Source organism: Glycine soja, chromosome 7 (genome assembly GCF_004193775.1).
Source record: "Glycine soja cultivar W05 chromosome 7, ASM419377v2, whole genome shotgun sequence".
Classification (NCBI taxonomy): domain Eukaryota; kingdom Viridiplantae; phylum Streptophyta; class Magnoliopsida; order Fabales; family Fabaceae; genus Glycine; species Glycine soja.
In genome coordinates this window covers 41,313,865-41,336,224 of record NC_041008.1, presented here as the reverse complement: position 1 = coordinate 41,336,224, position 22,360 = coordinate 41,313,865, and positions in this window count along the sequence as shown.

Below are 22,360 nucleotides of genomic sequence, written 5' to 3'. Positions count from 1 at the left end.
ATTCAACGGTTAGAATGAGCTGAATTAATGTAAAACTAGTCAAATGATTCCCAAACCTAGTTTGTAGCCTATAAATAGGCCTTGTACTTCAAGTTTTAGAGACACAATCAATCAAATACAACCCTACTCTACTCAATATTTTATCTTTCTATCTTTTTTCTCCTTAAATTGCATCTTTCCTTTACTACTTTCATTAACAAGTTTTCATTTAGAGTCTTTCTTTTATAGTTTTCGACCTTTATTTTTACAAAAATCTTCATCTTCATCTTCATCTTCTTTCGTCTTCTTTATCCACCTACACTAAGTAGTACTCTTTGGAAAAGCTTAGGAACCCACAGCCAAGGAGCATATTCTTCTTCTTGGCATAAATCGTTTGATCATTATTTGGGATCGTGTTGAAAAAAGGATGGTCAAAACATATTATGACTAATTTTACATTTTTACGTGATAACACTATCATATTACATAACCTACTATACTTGTATCCTTCTCTTTTTTACCTCTCTTACTAAGTGTTATTAAGTAGTATTCTAGGTGTCCATATATCATATTGGTTCACAAAATTAACAAATCTTAGGTTTAAGAGGAGATGTTAGTCTTTTATAACGTCAAAAAATGTGTATACATCTAGTATGTAAATGTGTCATATATCTATAATCTTGTAAATTTATTTTAGTTTTGAGATCATTGATTTGAAATAAAGGTATTGGGAAATAAAATTTCACAATGAAAAATCTAGATAAGAAACTAGCAAAATATGCAAGAAAGTAACTACAACACTCCTATCAAAAACTTTGCCTAAGAAAAATGAAGATCTACCTATTTATACCAAAAGAAAGGCATTACAACTACATTACTTATTGAATAAAATATCACATCACAACTACTACACTTAAAAAAAACATTACATTAATACTGGTATAAAATATGATAACTATAGAAAGAAAAGACAAAGGTACAATAACTGGTGTCTATGATGGCAAGGCTTCAATTCCAAACTCCTCTATAAAGAAGTTTGTAAGCAGATGCTAACTCTCTAAATTTTGATTTGTATGCGTTTACTACCATTTCGTTTTGATTTTAATTATTTTGCACTGTGAAAATATGCTTACAGAAGATTATAGGTACAATAAGTGGTTCATGCAAATGCAAGAATGTGATTATGGATTGTTCTACTCAACAATTCAATATTCAAATTACACTTATTGATCCTTCTTGTGCTCATATTGAAAACACTAACCAAAGGGTACATGTTTTACCCACCTAAAAATAGTGAGATGGACCATTTTACCAGGCAATCAAATGGCATGTATTTTAATCTAGCTTACGAGATGGTTCCTACTCAATCTCATGTTAGCTCAATTCTTCAATTTACCACTCCACCAACTATCTCACATCCAACTTACAAGATAGCTCTTGGTAAACCATCAGTTAGCTCAGCTCCCTAATTTACCATACCATTCCACCAACTTTTCTAGATCCAACTTATAGGATGGTTCATAGTCAACCTCCATTTAGCTTAGTTTCCTAATTTACCTCTCCACCAACTATCCTAGATCCAGCTTATAGAACAATTTAGGATTAACCTACAGTTAACTCAATCCCCCAATTTACCACTCCATAAACTATCCAAGAATCAACTTGCAGAATGGGTCTTATGTACAATTTACTTTAGTGATGACCGACATAACTTTTTGAATTATTTTTATAATTTAATTTAATGGTATGGAATTATTATTAACTTAATATGATAAATGTAGGTTGAATCTCTATCAAACATTAGTAGGCAATGAACAAGTTGATTGCCAACCAAATGCTGCAATTGCATTGTGAATACATTTTATTAAAATAGTTGTTGGTTAATACTTATTTAACGATTTTTTTTTTGTTGCTTCATATGGTCCAAATGTAACACTTTTAAGTAATTTTGAATTTTTGTTGTTGTGTATGATCCAAATGGAACAATGTTTCCAAAACAAAGGGTTACAATTTAAACTATGCTTGTTTGTTGACTTTCATGATATAGATTTGATTTGTGTTGTATGTTCGTGTGGTGCATTCTAATTTTGTTGACGAATTAACAAAAATATTTTGGACAAGAATTAGTACTTTATGTTTGTTGTGAATATTAGTTTTATTGACAAATTGAAAAAATATGTCTTGGGAAGATAAAGGTTTATGCTTTATTTTTGTTGTGAATTCTAAATTTTATTGACAAAAACAATGTATCGTAAACTTGTAAATAAAAATAAATTATATTCACAAGTTAAAGCAAATTATAACTATACTAATTGACTACACAAATTTGGATAGAATTCTGCAAATGCTAAATCATGACATCCATTTCCTTATTTTAAAATATGCTTTTGTTAATAAAAAATATTGCATGATTGAATGATAACTTAAATAAAATTGAAATCGCCAACATTAAATTAAAGGTTCAACACACCTTACGGTAAGCCTTTTTCCTCTACTTGTTAGACATGAAAGTAATAGAAATTTCAATCTTTTCATTAAATTGTCATCATATTTGTGCACTCCCAACAAAGAAAACATAAGCAATATGACAAAAAGAACTCTTAAACTCCACATGTGAACCACTGATGATGACCAACAAAACTCCTTAATGCCTTATGATCATAATTTTGATGAAATCCTCTTGATTTTTCTTGGAGAAATGCAATTTTGTCTTGATAATGCAAAAAATTTGATTTGAAAAATTAGTACCATTCTTGTCCAAATTGGTAGATCCTATGCTCCCCACCATGCCACAACAATTCTCACATCTCTATAACTCCACAAGTTAGCATTTTCTTTACTTCACTTTCTTTTTCCTTAAACAAAACTATGAATATTGACAAAAATAATCTACAATATAAACCTCACAAAATTTAAGTATCAAATATCATTAGTATTTGATTGAAAAGGCAAATGCAAGTTTGTCTCCTATTATGTTCTCTGTTGCAAGTTACCAATTTACTTTAATATTCCATGGATTTGGTTATGGACCAAATATAAATGAGTATTTAATGGTGTTGGTGTCTAAAATCAAATTTGATTCTTGTACTTGTCTTGATGTATTTCCATTCACAACTAATTCGTGTGTAAAATTAGATGGTGACAATTTTCCGTCTTATTGTTATTGCTCGGTTGTTGTTGAGAAAAAAATGTAGACACTTTGCTTAATGGTGACTTGCATTGGTTGACCTTTAAAAATGACATAAATAAGGGTGTGAGTGTTGTGTTAGACATTGTAAGTAGAAGCTTTTTGGATATTCAGTTGCCTAATCATATTGATTTTGACATTTACAATCATTGCACATTGAGGGTATCTAGAGGGATGCTTAATTTGTGCGTAGTTAAGCAAATTGGTCTGAACAATTATATGGTTGGAGCATGGGGTTTGAAAGAGTATGAAAATCATTCAGCTTCGAAGAATACCTTGCATGTGCATGTTGTTTATCCTTCTATAGGGTACTTAATACTCGTATGCAATGCAAAAAATGGAAATGTTGTTGTAGATAATGTTATTGGCTTGATTGCTAAATGGGATCACAATGGAATGATTAAATATCAATTATCTGATGTTAGTTCATATGATTACAACCTAGTTATGCTCAAAGAGACTTTGCTTTATTGTAATGTTTTTTTTCAATGTAATGCTTAACTCTTTTGTGATGTTATTTAGCTTCCTTTGTTGTTAAAAAAATGTTATTAATCGTTATTGAAGATACTTTGGTTTTCTTTTTGCTATTAAAGTTGTAACTTGTAAATATGGTTATCATGATATCATTTATGAGTTGTATATGCCTAATTAAGTTGTAGGTTTTTTTAATTTTTTTTACTAAATTCATTATTAAAGCAATGAACAATGTCCTAAAAGTTTTGTAGTGAAGAAGAAATCAAAGAAAAAAACTATCATTCATGACACAGAATGTTGTAATATGTAATAATTAGTTCAAAGGAAGAAATAGAAAAAATGATGAGGACAAAAAGTAGAAAATAAATATATGCATTACATATGAACTTGTGGAACAATCATCACTATTTTTTTAGAACTCTGCCTACATAAATGAAACTCAAGATATAGTTTGACGTTAACCAAAAAAATTATTTTGTCTATAACCAGCTTCCAACTTTTCGTTAGATTCAGGCCAACAACTTTAATTATCTAGTGTATGTTAAAGCAATGAACAATGTCCTAAAAGTCTTGTAGTGAAGAAATCAAAGAAAAAAACTATCATCCATGACACAAAATGTTGTAATATGTAATAATTAGTTCAAAGGAAGAAATAGAAAAAATGATGAGGACAAAAAGTAGAAAATAAATATATGCATTACATATGAACTTGTGGAACAATCATCACTATTTTTTTAGAACTCTGCCTACATAAATGAAACTCAAGATATAGTTTGACGTTAACCAAAAAAATTATTTTGTCTATAACCAGCTTCCAACTTTTCGTTAGATTCAGGCCAACAACTTTAATTATCTAGTGTATGTTAAAGCAATGAACAATGTCCTAAAAGTCTTGTAGTGAAGAAGAAATCAAAGAAAAAAACTATCATCCATGACACAAAATGTTGTAATATGTAATAATTAGTTCAAAGGAAGAAATAGAAAAAATGACGAGGACAAAAAGTAGAAAATAAATATATGCATTATATCTGAACTTGTGGAATAATCATCACTATTTTTTTAGAACTCTACCTACATAAATGAAACTCAAGATATAGTTTGACACTAACAAAAAAAATTATTTTGTCTATAACCAATCAGCTTCCAACTTTTTGTTAAATAATGTATATTGATAGGCATCCTTTTAGGTACATATAACATGTAATGATTTTTTTCTTTAAATATTTTTAATCCTAATTAATTATTAATCATTATATGAATTGTAAAAAATAGAGTAATTGAAAAATATACTATTTTTAAATTATAATGAAATAGTTATTTTCACTCAAAAAAGGAATAATCTTATTTGAACATTTTATATTATCATATGAAATATGTCACTAGCCAATAATTGATATAATTGTCCCTTTATAATGTTTCCAAATGTGACTCAAACAATATAAATTGCATGAGACCATTTACAATAATGACAAGTCTTTACAATTATTAGAACTTAGATGGTTGCTTCTTGAAGTAAATTAAACTACTTTCTCTTTTTGCTACTTCAATCTTTAGTATACATCCTTTGTATAGAGCTTTGCAACAATTGAGTCATCCTTTGACAAGGAAGAAATATCCAAGTATCGTAGATTTCCTTATAATTTTGTCAGCCCTTTTTTTTTTCAATTTCATCCACCAAGAAAACCAAACTGAAACCTCTAGCAATGCTTTTTGACAAAATCCTACAGGCAAAGGTTGTTAACAAAACATAGACTTAGATTAACATTGAATAGATTAAGGCACATAATTGAAAGAAAAAACCATATATTAAAGTTACCAAAATAGATGAAGACACATTAGTGGCAGTCAAAATCTTGATAAGAATATGGTAAAAATGCTCATCTAGGTTACGAACACTTGGATCATTATTGACAATTTGATCAATTGTTGCCAAACTTAGAGCCTCGCTAATCCTCAAAGGGAAATTAGTTATTCCTAAAGGGTAAGTTACTTCATGTCTCATTCGATCCTTGAGACCTACGAGAAAAGTTGTTTTGTCCTTGTACATCATTGTTAGGCAACCTCTATCACTAAGTCCATAAAATTCAGGGATATATTGCATTTCATTAGTTACATAAACTCTTCTGCCCATTTTCTATGCTGACAACTCAAATATATTAAACACATAATCCATCAACTTAATCACATATGGAATTTCATTATAGAATTCTTTTGCAAATAATGTCGACATCGTTATCATATCCTAAGAAGTGATAAGAAACTAAGAGGTTCATCATTTGAACAATGTAAAATATGAATTTGTGTAACATATGATTATAGCATTACCATTTCAGGGTAAATTTCAATTATGTATGTACGACTCCTTAATTCATTTACAAACTAACACCATCTTTCAAAAGTATTTGAAGTAATTGTGTCTCTCCTCTAATCATGCAATGATTTCAAACAATACTCATAACTAATAGTAGTATTATATCTTGGTTGGCATGCGAAAGGCCTATGTTTACATACATTTATCACCATCTCATTCAACCATAGGTATTCATTGTACTCTATGCTTGAAAGTTGTAAATAGGAATTGATTAAAAGGTCAATTTCATTGAAACTAGGACATGGGCTGTAACAAATAAATCACTAGTGTATATGTGTGTGTGTGTTAATTTCAATAATAAAAAAGTAAGTAAATTTAATTTATGTAGATCTAGGGCATGGACTATAATAAATGAATCACCCATCTCTGTGTGTGTCTTAATTTTAGTAATTAATACATGTTAGTAAATTTAATTAATACAAGTCATGATGATTTTCATATATCCAATGTTTCTAGGACACGAATTATAAGGATTTGGATTAAGATAATGTTGCATGTGTGTCTAGGGCATGGGCTATAACAAATGAATCACTTATATGTGTATGTGTTAATTTTAGTAATAAAAATACAGGTTAGTAATTTTAATTTATATAGATCAGGACCATTTTCATATATCTAAACACGAATTATGAGGATTTGGATTAAGATAATGTCACATGTATATCTAGGGCATGGACTATAATAAATGAATCACTTATATATGTGTGTGTTAATTTCTACACTTGTGTGAGTGTATGTGTGTTTGTGTTAATTTTCAAAAATACTAATTTTAGTGTTTGTTGGTTTTGATAATAAATTAATATTTTGAAACAATATTCTCCATTGTTTTATGGACAATTGTTGAGACTTGATAAAAATTCATCTTTAATTTCTTGAGATTAAGTTGAATTGAAAACTTTTTGTGTGAAATATAAGGAACCCCTTAGAAGGAGGGTTGAATAGTATGTTAGGGATAACTTTAAAACCTTTTTGACAAAGATTGATCCTTTTCAAAACAGCTAAAGCACAACACTTGAAAAATATATTGATCAAAAGATCGTCCAATACAATTTTAGCTAAGTATACAAAAAAGGTTTATACCAGAGATCGTTCAAACAACTAAAATGATTTTCTCAAATAGATTTTAATCAAGACCTTGAGCATCTAAGGTGTGTTAAAATGAAATAAGAGAAAAACAAGTTAAAGATTTAATGCTAGAGTATAAATACTAGTTTTATACTATTCACTCAAACTCTAGAGCTACGTTTAGCTCTCCTTCAAAATATTTGAAAAGTTATACTAATCATACTGATTATAAAGCAAGTATTCTACCCTGTCACTTATGGCTTACACAAGTATTCTTTGTGCCATTTTTGGCACACCTTTAATCTCCCGTTGAGATTAATAACCACCAAGTATTCTTTGATTACTAATTCACTCCTAACTTTCCAAATAATTTTTTGAATGAATACAAACAGATTCAACTCTTAATGAGAAGATATTCACTTAAGAATAGATTACATGAAAACTTTGTTTAGCAAAGAACAACACTTTCATCACTTGTGTTTGATCGTCCAAAGACTTGAAAATGTTAGAGTAAATTTTAGTAGCACTTCGATATATTCAAATTCAATCTTGTTGAAAGAAGTGTTTAATGCTCCTTTTAATAAAATATTTGTTGTGGGATTAAAGTCTTCTCCAAGATGTTTTTGTTATCACACAACTGTAGAATATGCAACATGATAGTTTGGGGGTGAAGAGAGAAAAAAGATAACAATATTATTCTTTCTGGGCAAACAAATATCTTTGTCACCACTACTTGTACAAATGTGACTTGGCAAAGAATATGCTTTTTTTTTCTATATGTCATTGATACACACTTGAAATAATTCAAATGTTAAAAACAATTAGAGAGACTAGGTACTAAAGGAATGAAACTTTTCTAACATGTGATGTGTATACGTGTACTGTGCAATCATTGGATGATAACTAACTTAGATATAGATTATTTGTTTAAGTTATTTATCTTTATTTTGGATGTTTAAAAGAATACAACATGGACATTGTTGGTTTATTCATAAAAACAAGCTCCGTATAATATATAAGACTAAGGATAGGATTTCGATATCAAACAAAGTTTGGACAGTGTAGTTCCTGTATGACTTAATGAAATCCATTAATCCATCAAAATATAATACATTTGTTATCAACTATAAGATTTTTTAGGGGTCCGACATCATCTAATGTCTTTGGTTCTAACATAGTGTTTCTTTTCATTCCTTTTGAACTAACAAAGGCTAGGCTTGTCATTATTTTAAATATTTTATTGTATCAAGAATAATTATTCTTTACTATTTTGGTTTTTAGCTTTTGATTTTTGTTGGGGCTTTTTTACCTACTCATCAATTTTTTTTCTTTCTTGATTAAAGCGACATTGAAGTTTCTTCACCATTTAACATGTATTGATGTAGACAAATAACAAAGATCTATTTTATAGGTAAGTCTCACCAATTCATACTTTCATGACATAATCCTAATTATTCCTTAATTGGGCACAACTAATATGAATCAATGTAGTCGTTATGTAGTCATCAGTCCAAAATCATAAAATTGCTTCACGAAACATTTGAGAAATTTTAAGAAAATCTTTTTTTTATAACAAAATCCAAGAGGATTCAAGTATTGTACCAGGTGTCTATATAACAATAGTAAATAAAATTTTGAGAAAAAATATTTTAAAAATGTCTTAGGTTGATAAAATAAAATTTTATTTGAACATGTTTTTAATTTAGTCTAACACACTAAGTTTTTGTGGTAATATGTTTTAATTATAATTGCACTAAATTTATGTGAAGCTTTTTTTTTTTGATAATTTTAAAAAAATTATATTCATATGTCTTGGTTAAAAGATATTTAAGAAGAAAACTAATGTTCAAATTTAAATACAACCTGTGTTTTAGTCTAATGTGTTTGCTTCAAATTTAAATACTAATGTTCAAAGTATTGTTGAAGATGAATAACTTAGAGTGTCAACCAAAGAGCAATTTGTTCAACCACCAGTTCTAAAGCTTTCAATATGGAACAAGAAAGAATTACTGGTAATGCTTTTATACATGATTATGAAAAATACTCACCAATTTGGAATTATTCTATTAATCATTAAGATAAAATTCAAAGAACATATATAAAATTTGGATCATATCAATTTTTTATGGATATATATTCACTTTCTAGTTAAGAAGATTATTCACATCGATTTTAAGCTTGTTGGCTTAAGTTTTTTTCTTGACTAGAGTATTCACCAGAAGAAAATGTTGCCTTTTTCTTCCAAAGTTATTTTTTTTTCCAAAAAATCATGTCCTTTTACTTGAAAATGATTTTGAAATTGAAAAAAGTAAATAGTGAAAAAGATTGTGCATTTTTATCTCAGATGAGAAATAATCCTAATTCACCTCACAATATTGCTCTTAGATGCAATGATGATTTTAAGAATCAATCTTGCCAAAATTGATAAAATACTTTCCAAACAAACTTCACATGGGAATTACTGACAAAATTTGTCAAGGTTTGCAACAAAAGTATCAAGATATTTTGAATGTTACGTGTTTGGTTTCTAGCATAAAATCATCAATTCAAAAGTTAAGAGATTTTGGTTGGGATGTTATTTTAGACAAAGTCACATTTTTTTGCAATAGTCATGATATTCAAATTCTTGATATAAGTGTTTCTTTATTTGACCTAATTTGATATTGTCGTCAAAAAGATTTTGTGACAATTGAACATCATTATCATATAGATATATTTAATACTATCATAGATTATCAGTTGAAGGAATTAAATAGTAGATTTAACGATCAAGCAACTGAGATTCTTATATTAAGCAACACTTTAGATCCTAAAGATGCATTCAAGTCATTATGGGTAACATTTGTAGTCTTATTTGAGAAATCTTTCCTTGTTTATTTTTTGGATGAAAATAATTAGTTGGAATATGAATTACTACATATGGCTATGATGTGCCTAAAGAAGTTAATTTTCAGAATGTATCCACTATTGATGAATTATATAAAAAGTTAATTGAGATAGAAAAATTTATCTTGTATTCTTCAATTAATAGATTGTTATGACTTGTTTTGACTCTTTCTCCTATGCCAACAACAATCACACAACATGTTTTTCCAGCCATGAAAATTATAAAATGAAGGTTATGTAGCAAGATAAAAGAGGATTTTCTCACTAATTACATGAGTGTTTATTTTTAAAAAGGAGATTGCTGGGAAATTTACCACATATATGATAATTGATGATTTTCACTCAATGAAACAAAGGCGAGCACAACTTCATACGTGAAGGTTTTGTTTGATCTTTTTATATCTTTTATAATATAATTATATCTTGTTTCAACCTTTCTCAAATTAGTTGTTAAGTCTGACATGTTGCTAAGTTTTTATTGACATTGTTGAAATGTTATATTTTGATAATAAGGATATGACTAACATTATTGTTGGTATTAAATTTTATAGGTTTCATCTTCCTGTAGGAGATAAAGGATGTTATTTTTTGAGAGGGGTGCTGCTATTTTTTCTACTCGTCTTTTTTTGCTACTAGTTAGTAAACACTTGTGTGTTGGTGGTTATGTTAAATTTCTTGTAAATGTCATGCATGTAGAAATTTAATTTTTTTTTAAGTTATGATTATTTATATTGGCCAGTCCTATATAAAAATCTTGGCTTCGTCCATGATCCAACGTCCATGAGTTTATATAGACTAACAAAAATAATAGCATAAAGGTGACATATTTGAATATTATTAGTGTAAATGCTAGTAAGTACTTATACTCTAATTAGTATCTTTAACTAATATGTTTTAACTCTTTTTCTTTTATTTCTTACTAATTATCAACATAGAATATATATTAGATTTGACCCTTTTGGTGATGATATTATTTTTAAATCCTATAACTAACTGACCTTTAGTGTTTAGATTAAATATTGATCTATATTAATACTTAGACTGCAACACGTTTTGCCATTTGATAACTACTAATTTATTTAATTTTGAGCAGAGGTTATCAGACTCAGTTTATATAAGTTTCCTATGATCTACTAAAGGTTCTACTCTTAAGGGATAATTTTAGTCTGAACCTACATGACTCAACCAAAGGTAAAGTTTCACTTGTTAACATATTTGTGAACAAATAATAATTTATTGATAGAGTAAAGTCTTTTCACATTATCATCTAATTACCATCATATATAATAAATTTATTCATTTTTATAATAATAATAATAATCTTAAAAATCATGCAAAGAATAATTTTTCAGTGGTTGACCATGTAAATTGTTTTACTATGACAATGCATGTTCCTTAACTCTTAATTTATTAAGTTTTAAAAAGATGTAACATGTGTTTTAATTAATAAAATTTAATTTATTTCTTGTATACTTAATAATTTGGTGGTATTATATACAATATTTAATATTATTGGATAGTCAATTTCCTATATTACATTGAATACAATATATCTGTTAAAGCTCATGAATGCAATATAGGTTTCAATACATTATTTTTAATGTTTGAAAGATTTTTTTTTTCAATAAATATACTTTAAAATAGAAAAAAATAAAAAATATTAATATAATACATAAATATATATAATTTATCCTTTTGACTGTATATTATATTCATTGTTATTAGACAATTAATTATACTTATTATATAAAGAATATTACAATAATACCCCTGAAATTTTGTGTAATTACCAAAAAAATACTACTAGTAGTATTAAGAGAAACAAATATTTTATATATATATATATATATATATATATATATATATATATATATATATATATATATATATATATATATATATATATCTCCTCTGTGCCCAATCTAAAACAATGGTATAAAAAACTAAAACTAGGTAAAACCTACGAATACCAATGCGCCGTCATGTGCTGGTAGTCCACCCTCGCGGCTACACCACATAATTTGGAGCTTCCGCGTTGAAGTACACACCCTTTTCAGCTCCGAAAAATAACTACAGCAGAAGAAGCCACTTTACGTCAACAACAAGTGCTGCGAAGCAAAACTTGGAGCCAACGCAATCGTCCAGCTTTTTCAAACGTACGACGCGTCGTACTGACGCACCACCACCCATCATGACGACGACCACCACCACCACGCAGCAAAATCCAAACGACGACGACCAAGATTCCAGAAACGCGCGCGCCATGACTCTCCTCCATGACTCTGTCGTTTCTAAACTCAAAACCCTCAACCCTTCCCTCTCCATCGAACCTCATCACTCTTCTCTCATTCAGCGTCGCCTTCAAAATCTTTTCCCTGCGTCGTTTCGCACCCCTACACACCCTCCTTATGCATTGGTATTTTTTGTTTTTTTTTGGGGACTGAATTTTTTGTTTTGTTTTGTTTATCATGTTATTTGTTTGAAGCCATCATGACTCTCCACCGAGAATTTAACTAATCACCTTCTTTCTAAGCTATGTTTGTTTTAACGTTCAAAACCCTACAAACGGACGTTCAACGCGTTTCACGCTTTCCGAGGCAGCGCTATGTGAGGGAAGCTTTAAAATGAACGTCCTTTACGTTCCATTCAACGTTTTTGCAAACACACACTTCCTCGTTCCGTTTTGGTTTCACTCCACTAACGATATAGAGCATGTTTGGTTCAAAATTACGTTCGAGACAAAAGTAGTTTTACCAACAGATTAGTATATCCTTATTCTTGTGTTCATTTTACTTTTATGGATTTGCATTCGAACCAAACATGCACATATTAGTAGGGGAATTGAAATCGATAATGCCTTGCAGTTGCATTTACGTTACTCCTTTTGTTTTTGTAGATGATATGCAATGCGATAATAGGGTTGGATGAGGCGACCGGGTCGACGGAGAAGGCGATTTCAGAGTTCATCGAGAGGGAGTATGATGATTTGCCGTTGGCGCATGGGAGGATTCTGAGTCTGCAGTTGGAGAAGCTTTGTGAGATTGGGGAGATTGAGAGTGTTTCTGGTGGGAGGTATGTTGTGATGGTTGATGATTCAGAGAGAAAACAATGTAGTAAGAGTAGCGAGAAGAAGAAGAGGGGGAAAAGGAGAAGTAAACGTGGTGAGGGAAAGAGTGTTGAAGAAAAATCTGAAGAGGGACGGCTTCAAGTGTTTGGAAAACAAAGTCATCAACATGCTGAAGCGGAAGCGGAAGCAGAAGCGGAAGCAGAAGCGCAATGTGGATTAGGAGAGTCACAAATTCAGGTGCTGTGATGTTTTGGTACTTTGTGGAATTTGATGGTGATTTTGTGAATTTTGATCTAATGTTGATGGCATGGATATATGATATTGACGTAGTAAAATGGAAATAGTTGTTTTTTAGGGAGGGTTGGATCCATTATCTGTGTTTATAGCATCATGGATTATGGAGTCTCTCTTTTAAATAATGATTTTCCCTTGGCTTTTTGTTGTCTTGTTATACTTTAATTGGGGGGAATTGGAAAAGGACATGTTAAGGAGAGGTTCACATAGCGACATTTTCAACCCATGTGCCAAAGATCTCCATATTTTTCAATTTTTAATCTGTTTTACTCAAATTATGTTATAAGGTAGCTTTCTGACTGTCACGATATAAATTCAAATAAAAAAAAATATCAGAAACATGTTTCATGCTATGATTCCTTTCACCACCACAAAGTACAAACGCCATAGATTACTTTTGTTTCCCTTCTATTTTACCTTAAGGTGAGTCATTGATCTCACTAGTTTATTGAATTATTTCTAGAAATGTAAATGTAATTGGAAACCCCTTCTCCCTTCTATTTGACTGTAGATATATATGTAATGTAATGTCTAAGGGCTGTTGTTAAAACAGGATTCGAGGCTGCATTTGAAAACAACTTGTTCCTCCCAGCCAACAGCGTTGAAGTGCATACCAGCAGCTGCAAACCCCTTATTGCCTGCACCATTGCAACTGCAAATGCCATGTAATGAACCTTCAGAAAGTGGTGTGGATGCAGCTGCCAAAATGTCAGGTTCATTATCTTTGAACGTTGAAGAATGCAAGCAAGATGAGAACCCGATGACCGGGCATTCTGATCATCCATCCAGAGAGAGGACGCCTCATAAGTGTAAGCAAATTGCAGACCATCAAGAGGAGACATTGCTGCCCTCAGGTGATGCTACTGCCATTCAGCAAGAGCCAAATGAAAAGAAAATTCATGGAAGGGGTCTTGAGCTACATAGAACTGCACGCCACATCAATAAGAAGATGCATCCACATGATCAAGCTGATGATCCGGAGTGCTCTTCTCATTTAAACAAGAAAGAAACAGGTTCTTCATCCCAGCCAGCAGCACCTAATTCTACTGTTAATCCAACACATGATATTGGGAAGCAACTGGTGGTTCCTACTTCAGAAGGCTCTCCAAAGTGCGTAGTATCTACAGGATTAGAATTGCCTTCAACACAGTTGCAACAGCAAGTTTCTTCAGATATTGATTTGGGTACAGTGTCCAAAAGAAAAGCTTCATCAACTTTGGAGAATGATCATGATGGCCAGCCCCAGCATTACAATCAAGGAAGTCCTAAAGGGGACCTAGATGAGGACCCTATGTCCGGGGGTTCGGAGCAGAAGCCTCCAAAACGTCCCAGAGGAAGGCCTCCTAAGTTAGAGACTGGAGCAAACAACCCAGGAAAGTCATTGTTGCCTTCAGATGATGACATTCATGATGAGCAGCGGCCAAACAAAATGGAGAAGCAGCAGCTTCTGTACGGCAGAGGTAGAGGTAGAGGTCGTGGTCGTGGTCGTGGTCGTGGTCGTGGTCGGGGTAGGCCTCCTAAAATAAAAGAAACTCCAATCCAATATGAGGAGCAGTTGCAACAACAAGATCAACCTCAGCAGCATAGTCAAGGTAGAGGTCGGGGGAGGCCCCGTAAACTGATTCAAGATACAAACATATGTGAGACACAATTACTACAAGAAGTTCAAGCTAAACAGCAGCATGTTCGAGTTCAAGGTAGAGGCCGTGGGAGGCCTCCTAAGCCAAAGGAAAATACAAACCAATGTGAGGAGCAAGCACAAGACCAAGCTCAAGGTTTGGTGAACTCTCCGAGTTCAGGGAGGAATTATAACCAGAATTTGGAGCAAAGAGGGGGGAGGCATCATATATCAGAGTCAGGAGAAGCAAAGTCACCAGCAGGGTCAAGGTTGGAACCAGAATCAAAGTATGGGTCAGGAGAGGTCTCCCAATCTAATGTTGAAGCAAACCAGAGCCTTGGCAGCTAGCGCCAGTATCAGGTTCAAGGTAGAGATGAATGCAGGTCTCTTAAAGAAAATCAGAAATAGGATGAAGTCATCAGCAACTTCAGTTACAAGCATGTCAATGTTAGAACAGGTTCTCCTAATCAAACCAGATTGAAGTTCTATTTCACTTTGCAGGTCTATGTAAGCATAAAAATGTCAAATAACCTTAAAAGCACTTATGATAACCATCTGGGTCTGTCTGGAAAAGTTACTCTATCTGCTCCTTATTTTTAAGTACATAATTTGTTAGATGCAAGTTTGATATATTCTTATAGCTCTTTGGGTCTTTTTTCTTGGTATTGATAATGGAACATTATTTCTCTATATATTTTTTGGTAAATAATTCACAGTTTTGGTATTGCTGGGAGGAATTTTACCAACTCCTCATATTATGTCATATCAGTCTTGTCCTCCACTTCTTCTCTTTTAGAAGAACCAATATACAAACGCGAGTCTTTGAGTACAGTCATCATTGGAATTCTGTTGACTCCATCTCCTTATTTTTCGATGAGGAACAATAAAGCTGCTGACCAAAAATTTTAGGTACTTATGATCCAAGGCTTGATGGACAGGCAGAAGATGGTGTGTTTGTTTGTGTTGAAAGCATGCTAACTATTGAGTTTTGTTTCTTTGTATATATAAAATAAATGAATCTAGTCATATATGTGTAGTCCTCGCCTTTCCCCGAGCTAACAGACAAGGAAGGATAAGAGTTACCTGTTCTGAATGCACTTGGGTTGTTGAAGGATAATTTTAGGTGAAAGGTTCAGAAACAAAACGAAATCTGTTTGTTCAATACTGAAGTTGCTAATACATGTTTTGGTTGATTAAGTATTTTACATTAATTCCCAGCAAGATCCGCAAAGCTTTTTTAGAATCAATATATATATGGTATGATCATTTTCATCCTTTGGTTTGGTACATATCTAAGGAAGCCGTTGACAGGTGTATAGATACAGCGGGGAAATTTTTCATTTCCATCGTAGTGACTTTTCTAATGTTTGTTAGACAAGTCCCATGGTCATTGGTTAGCAAGGAGACACAAAACATCTTGATAGAAAATTCATCCCCGACTGTGACGTTTAAGATCTTTAAGATTGTCGTTGTATGAAGTATTTTCCCTTGTGAATAATTATCTGCCATAGTCCATAGATGAATATGGCTTGGCATGCAGTCTTTACCGTAATCAGGTTTGGTATTTGTTTTCTTCTCCAATTTATTTTATTTGATGTAATTCTATGTGATGCTTAGCACACGACTTAGCTGTGTAAAACCGGTTTTTCCTTTTGCGAACAACCACAACCAAATCTACCCATTCTTTCCCGTCTCAGTAATTTTTAAAAAATTTATTCATTTTGGTAATTAATTGAAAAAATTACATCATTTTGTCAAAAAGACAGTTTCCAATTTTATAGTAGGATTAAAGTTACATGAAAAAATTACTTGTAAAAGCAAAAATTGTTCCAAATGTCAACAGGCTATTGCTAAAACAAACTCTTTAACTCCTTTAAAGAAGCAATCTTCTCGAGAAAGGTCTGGTCTTAGAAACGAGAAAGTGGATATATATCCATTTTGCTAGGTAAAATCTAACATTAATACATATTTTTTTTTTACCACAAGAAAGTTTTTTTTCTCAGTTTTTTTTGCAATAAGAAAAGAAAAGGGATTGGTAATTTGTCTACTTGGTTGCTAAATATGAAAGTGACTTCAAAGAAATAATTTTTTTATCCGTCAAAAATCAAACTTTTAAATTTTAGAAAATTTATAACAATTCATACATACTATTCAATCAAAAGAAAGATTATAAAAGAGATTCACAGAAAAAAATATATTTAATATAATTTTTTTTATAACAAATTACACTACAAAAAGAGAAGTAAAGAGAAAAGAGAATTAAAAAAAGAGAGTAAACAATTAATCTTTGAAAGTGGTGTCATATTAATTTCTGGAACTAATAAAATGTTAAATAAGGTCTCGATTAAAAACAGCAACCACTTTTTAGTTTTTAAAATTTAATTTTTATTTTTTCTCGAATTTTTAGTTTCAAAATAAATTTATTTTAAAAGTTTTCTATCTTCTTTAAATTAGAATAAAAGTATTTTTGTGTGGGAGTGGTGCCCGTAGTGTATGAAGATGGTGGTGTTGATGTCGGGAGCAACAATAGCAATATGTTAAAAAACAATACAAATTTTTTAATTTCAAATCTATAAGGTGTTGTTTAGAAAATGATATTATCTCATTTTTAATATTTGTTTAGATTTTAAAGATATTATTTATAAATTAAAGATTTGTTTCTTCATTTAAGATTATAATGATAGGTCTATAAGAGAGAGAATGATCATATGGAGGAAAGATTAATAAGTTTATCCTTTTTACTCCAAAAATTTATTGTGAGAAAATCATAAATGCAGGAATGAGAGCTAAATCACATTAAACAATAAGAATGAAGATTTGGATTATGTTAACAAAATAAACAATATGAATGTAAGAATGAAAGCTTGAATCACTTTAAACAAATAGGAACATATGCTAAACAAAATAAATTGTGTTAACAAGTGGACTTTTAAGTTCCTGAAATGTCAAGTAAGTTCCAAATTTTAACTAGTTAATATAATCATTTTAGTTATTTTTTTATTTAAACTAATATAATTTGTTGATTTACACTTTTAGGAACACTTTTCTTTTAATTTCATTCAATTTAGGGATTAATGTGACAATATCTTCTAATTAAGTGGATTAAGGTGATTGTTTACTTGAATTAAAATTATTGTTGTGATAAACAAAGAGAAAATAATACTATAGAAAATTAGTCGGAAAATAGGCACTCTTGGTATCAATTCATATAGTGACTCCACCGTTGATGTTCCTCTACCCAATTTATGTCACTGTGACCTTTCATGTCAGTATGATGGACTTTGTCAAGATTATGCGATGAATCTGGTATATCTTGAAAAAGTCCAAATTGGAGCATAACCATGTCAATTTGATGCCATACTACCATTGGAAAGGTACACAAACACTCCATATTTTGGGATCCTTGTATACATTTTCTAGCAGAAATGACTCAAAACCTTTTAAGGCATTCAATGGAACTGAAATATTAATTTACGTTAGTAATTTAAAAAATAATGAAATTGAAGTTTCAATAAATAAATAAAAAAAACAAAGGGTTCAAATCCCTTGTTACGCATGTTGCCAAATCTTGACTTGTAGCCAATGACATCACTGCGTGGGTTGCGTGATATGTTAGTGTCAAATACATTAATGAAAAATCATCTTTTTTTGAGTTAGAATTTTTTATTTTCCTATTTGCTAGTAGATATGGCGGCTGGCGCTCAACCCTTGCTTCAATGAATGACATGCGATACCATGCCCAAGACTGTAACAACAATGTACATCCTCCCATTTTGTTGGATGTGGGATAAGTAACCCTACACATTTGTTTGTACAAAGGTACTAAACATGTCAAACCCCAGCTATACCAACCAGCCTGATCAAAATCTGCTAACAAGAGTAGATACATCAGGTGAACTATGTTCCCTAACTTGTCTGACATCAATACCCCACCAATAAGCCATAAAATGCATGCCCTCCAATGGCTTGCTAGTTGTTGTGGTATGGGTTTAATTGAGAGAGTCAACATGTGTTCTTTTAACCTCTTTAGTTTAAGTGTTGATCCCACTAGTGCATTCTCTCGGGGGAACGACACTTATATATTTTGTGCATATTTTTTCCCAATCAAAATATATTGGGCCAGTAATTGGGGTACCATCAACGTGTAAACCCAATAGTAGAGCAACATCTTCCAAGGTGATTGTGCATTCACCAATAGGAAGATGAAACATGTGTGACTCAGGTCTCTACCTTTCAACCAAAGCAGTCACTAAAGTATCATCAATTTTGACTTGTCCGAGCTTTGTAACATCTAAAAACTCAACTTGAACCAACAAAGGTTCAATTTTGGGATCTGTAGAGGGCATTACCTGAGATATGATTGTATTACATCATTTGTTACCTAAAGAAATGAAAATAATAACAACATCATCATTTATGACACATAACGTGATTAACATTCAATTAAACTAAATGTACTGCATACTTCTCCAAATCTATGAAGGTGTTGTTTCCAAAGAAGAGGACCAGTTGTAGATGCCATTGTTTAGGCTTTGGTGCTAATGTCAAGAAGAACTTAAACAAGGATATATGAGAACCAAAAAAAGTGAGTCTGTGAGTTAGCGTATATGATGGCAATACATGCAATGTATTTATAGGAAAAATCTAATAGTAAGATAGCTCATTCAGTGATATCTAGGTTTACTTTTTCGTTGGGATCTTGGTCGTTCAACGTTCATTGTTCTAATAAATGATATCTAGGCCATTGATTTTGTCAGTGGGATATTGGTCGTTCAATGTTCGTTACTCCAATCGGTGATATCTAGGCTGTTTATTTTGTCAGTGGGATCTTGGTCGTTCAATGTTCGTTACTCCAATTAGTGATATCTAGGCCATTGATTTTGTCGGTGACATCTTGGCTGTTCATTTTGAGTTGTATGTGACAAGCCATTAAACATTATAAATATGGTTTATAGTAAGGCAATTTGATCCATCACCTCAACCAAAAACATTTCTACAACTCTATACCCTAAACCCTAAACCATGGTTTCGTCATCAATCAATGCAATTGTGTGTTATGATGGGACCATCATAAAAACTAAGCATGATTTAACATTTGTAAGCGGTTAACCAAAGATTGTTCAACTTGATAATAGAATGTCATTTGATGCCATGAAGCAGGCTATTAGAAACAACATTAGTCTACCAAATGGTCAAGTGGTCTAGGATATACATTTTTGTTTACCTGTATCATTTGTTGGTGATTGTGGCAAGTGCATGGCATGCATGTTGCACAATGATGATGATGTAATGAATAAGTTTTCCATGTTTGCAAACATCTCCAAGATCACATGCCTTGACTTGTATATTACCACCGTGGACCCGCCCACACAAACATTTGCACATCCACCACCAATTTCTGCCAACTCTTTCAATTTTAAGGGTTTGGATGAATACCTCGCTCAAGCAGTGAACATTGAATTGAGTTTTGAAGAAAAATCCCCCCAATTTATTTGATTGTTATTTTATTATTTAATGATTTGTAGGAATCATATATGTGTTTTTCATTTTTTTTTCCTTTTTGAGTTGTTGTCATTTGTGTTTTAATGCCAAAAAGTTTTAAGTGTCAATTTAAATCTTCAAGTGTTAGTAATTATTTCTTCATTTTGCCATATTTGTTGAATGCATTTAAGAGCTGAATTGATACCCGAAAGTTGTGTTAATGGCTTTGTTGACATCAAAACCAAGGGAATGAAACATTATTTTAACAAAAATAGTTGATACAAATTAAAATCTAAGTGCCCAAAGTTGCCTTCATGGATTCAAATGTTCAATTGTTAGTAAATTTTTCTTGTTTTTTGTCCACTTGGTTCATGCATTTGAGGGATGAATGGAGACCTGAAAGTTGAATTAATGGTTTTATTGACATGAGAAATATGAGAATGAATAATTATTTCAACCAAAACACTTGATACAAATAAGAATCTAAGTGACAAAAGTTGCCCTCATGGATTGAAATCCTTAAGTTTTAGTAATTTTTTCCTATGTTTTGCCACTTGGTTCATGAGTTTGAGGGCCGAATCAATACCCAAAAATTGTCTTAATAGGTTTATTGACATGAAAACTATTGGAATAAAATATTATTTTAACTAAAATAGTTGATACATATAACAATCTAAGTGCCAAAAGTTACCTTCATGGATTGAAATGTTTAACTTACTAATTTTTTCTTGTTTTTGGCCACTTGGTTCATGTACTTTTTTTTTTTCTCACTTACAGTTTAATTTATTTCAGACCCTTATCTACTCACGTCAGGGAATCCAATGTTTTATGGGTTCATCTATTCACGCCAGGGAATCCAATGCTCCAAACCCTAACCCTAACCCTAGGTTGTAAAACCTTAACCATAACCCCAAACCCTACACTTAAAAGGGGACAAAGCCTCTTTTGTCTAATGTTTCTTGTGCTTTTATTTTTCTCTCAGTCACAAATCCGGTTTTTTTTAGACCCTTATCTACTCACGTAAGGGAATCCAATGTATTTTAGACCCTTTTCTACTCATTTCAGGGAATCCAATTTATTTTAGACCCTTTTCTACTCACGTAAGGGAATCCAGTGTTTTTCAAATCCCTATCTACTCACATTAGGGAATCCAATTTATTTCAAACCCTAACCCTTACCCTTGGTCATAAACCTTTAACCATAACCCCAAACCCTACACTTAAGAGGAGACAAAGCCTTTTTTGTCTGATATTTCTTGTGCTCCTCTTTTTCTCTCAGTCACAGGTTCAGTTTATTTCAGACCATTATCTACTCAGTAAGGGAATCCGATGTATTTCAGACCCTTATCTACTCACTTAAGGGAATCCAATGTATTTCAAACCCTTATCTACTTACATCAAGAAATCCAATTTATTTCCAACCCTTATCTACTCACATTAAGGAATCCAATAAATTTCATACCTTTATCTACTCACATCAACAAATCCAATTTATTTCAAACCCTTATCTACTCACGTAAGGGAATCCAATGTATTTCATACCTTTATCTACTAGTGTCAGTGTATCCAATGTATTTCAGACCCTTATCTATCACATCGGCGAATCCAATTTATTTCAGACCCTCATTTATTCACCCCAAGGAATCCAATGCTCCAAACTCTAACCCTAGGTTACAATCCCTTAACCTTAACCCCTATATATAGAACTCATATCCACCTTCATTGAACACATCCACACAAAACTTCCTTCCCATTTTACTTTCTTCCAAGTTTGCAAACACAAATCATATGTCACATTTGTTTCTCTATTCTTTGTCTATTACACAATATGTCTTCCTCATCTACCAAATGGTTAGTGCACTACGATGGCGCAATCATCAAAATAGACAAAGGGAATACTTTTCATAGCCCCAACTTGTTGTTCTTTGAAACAAAGTGA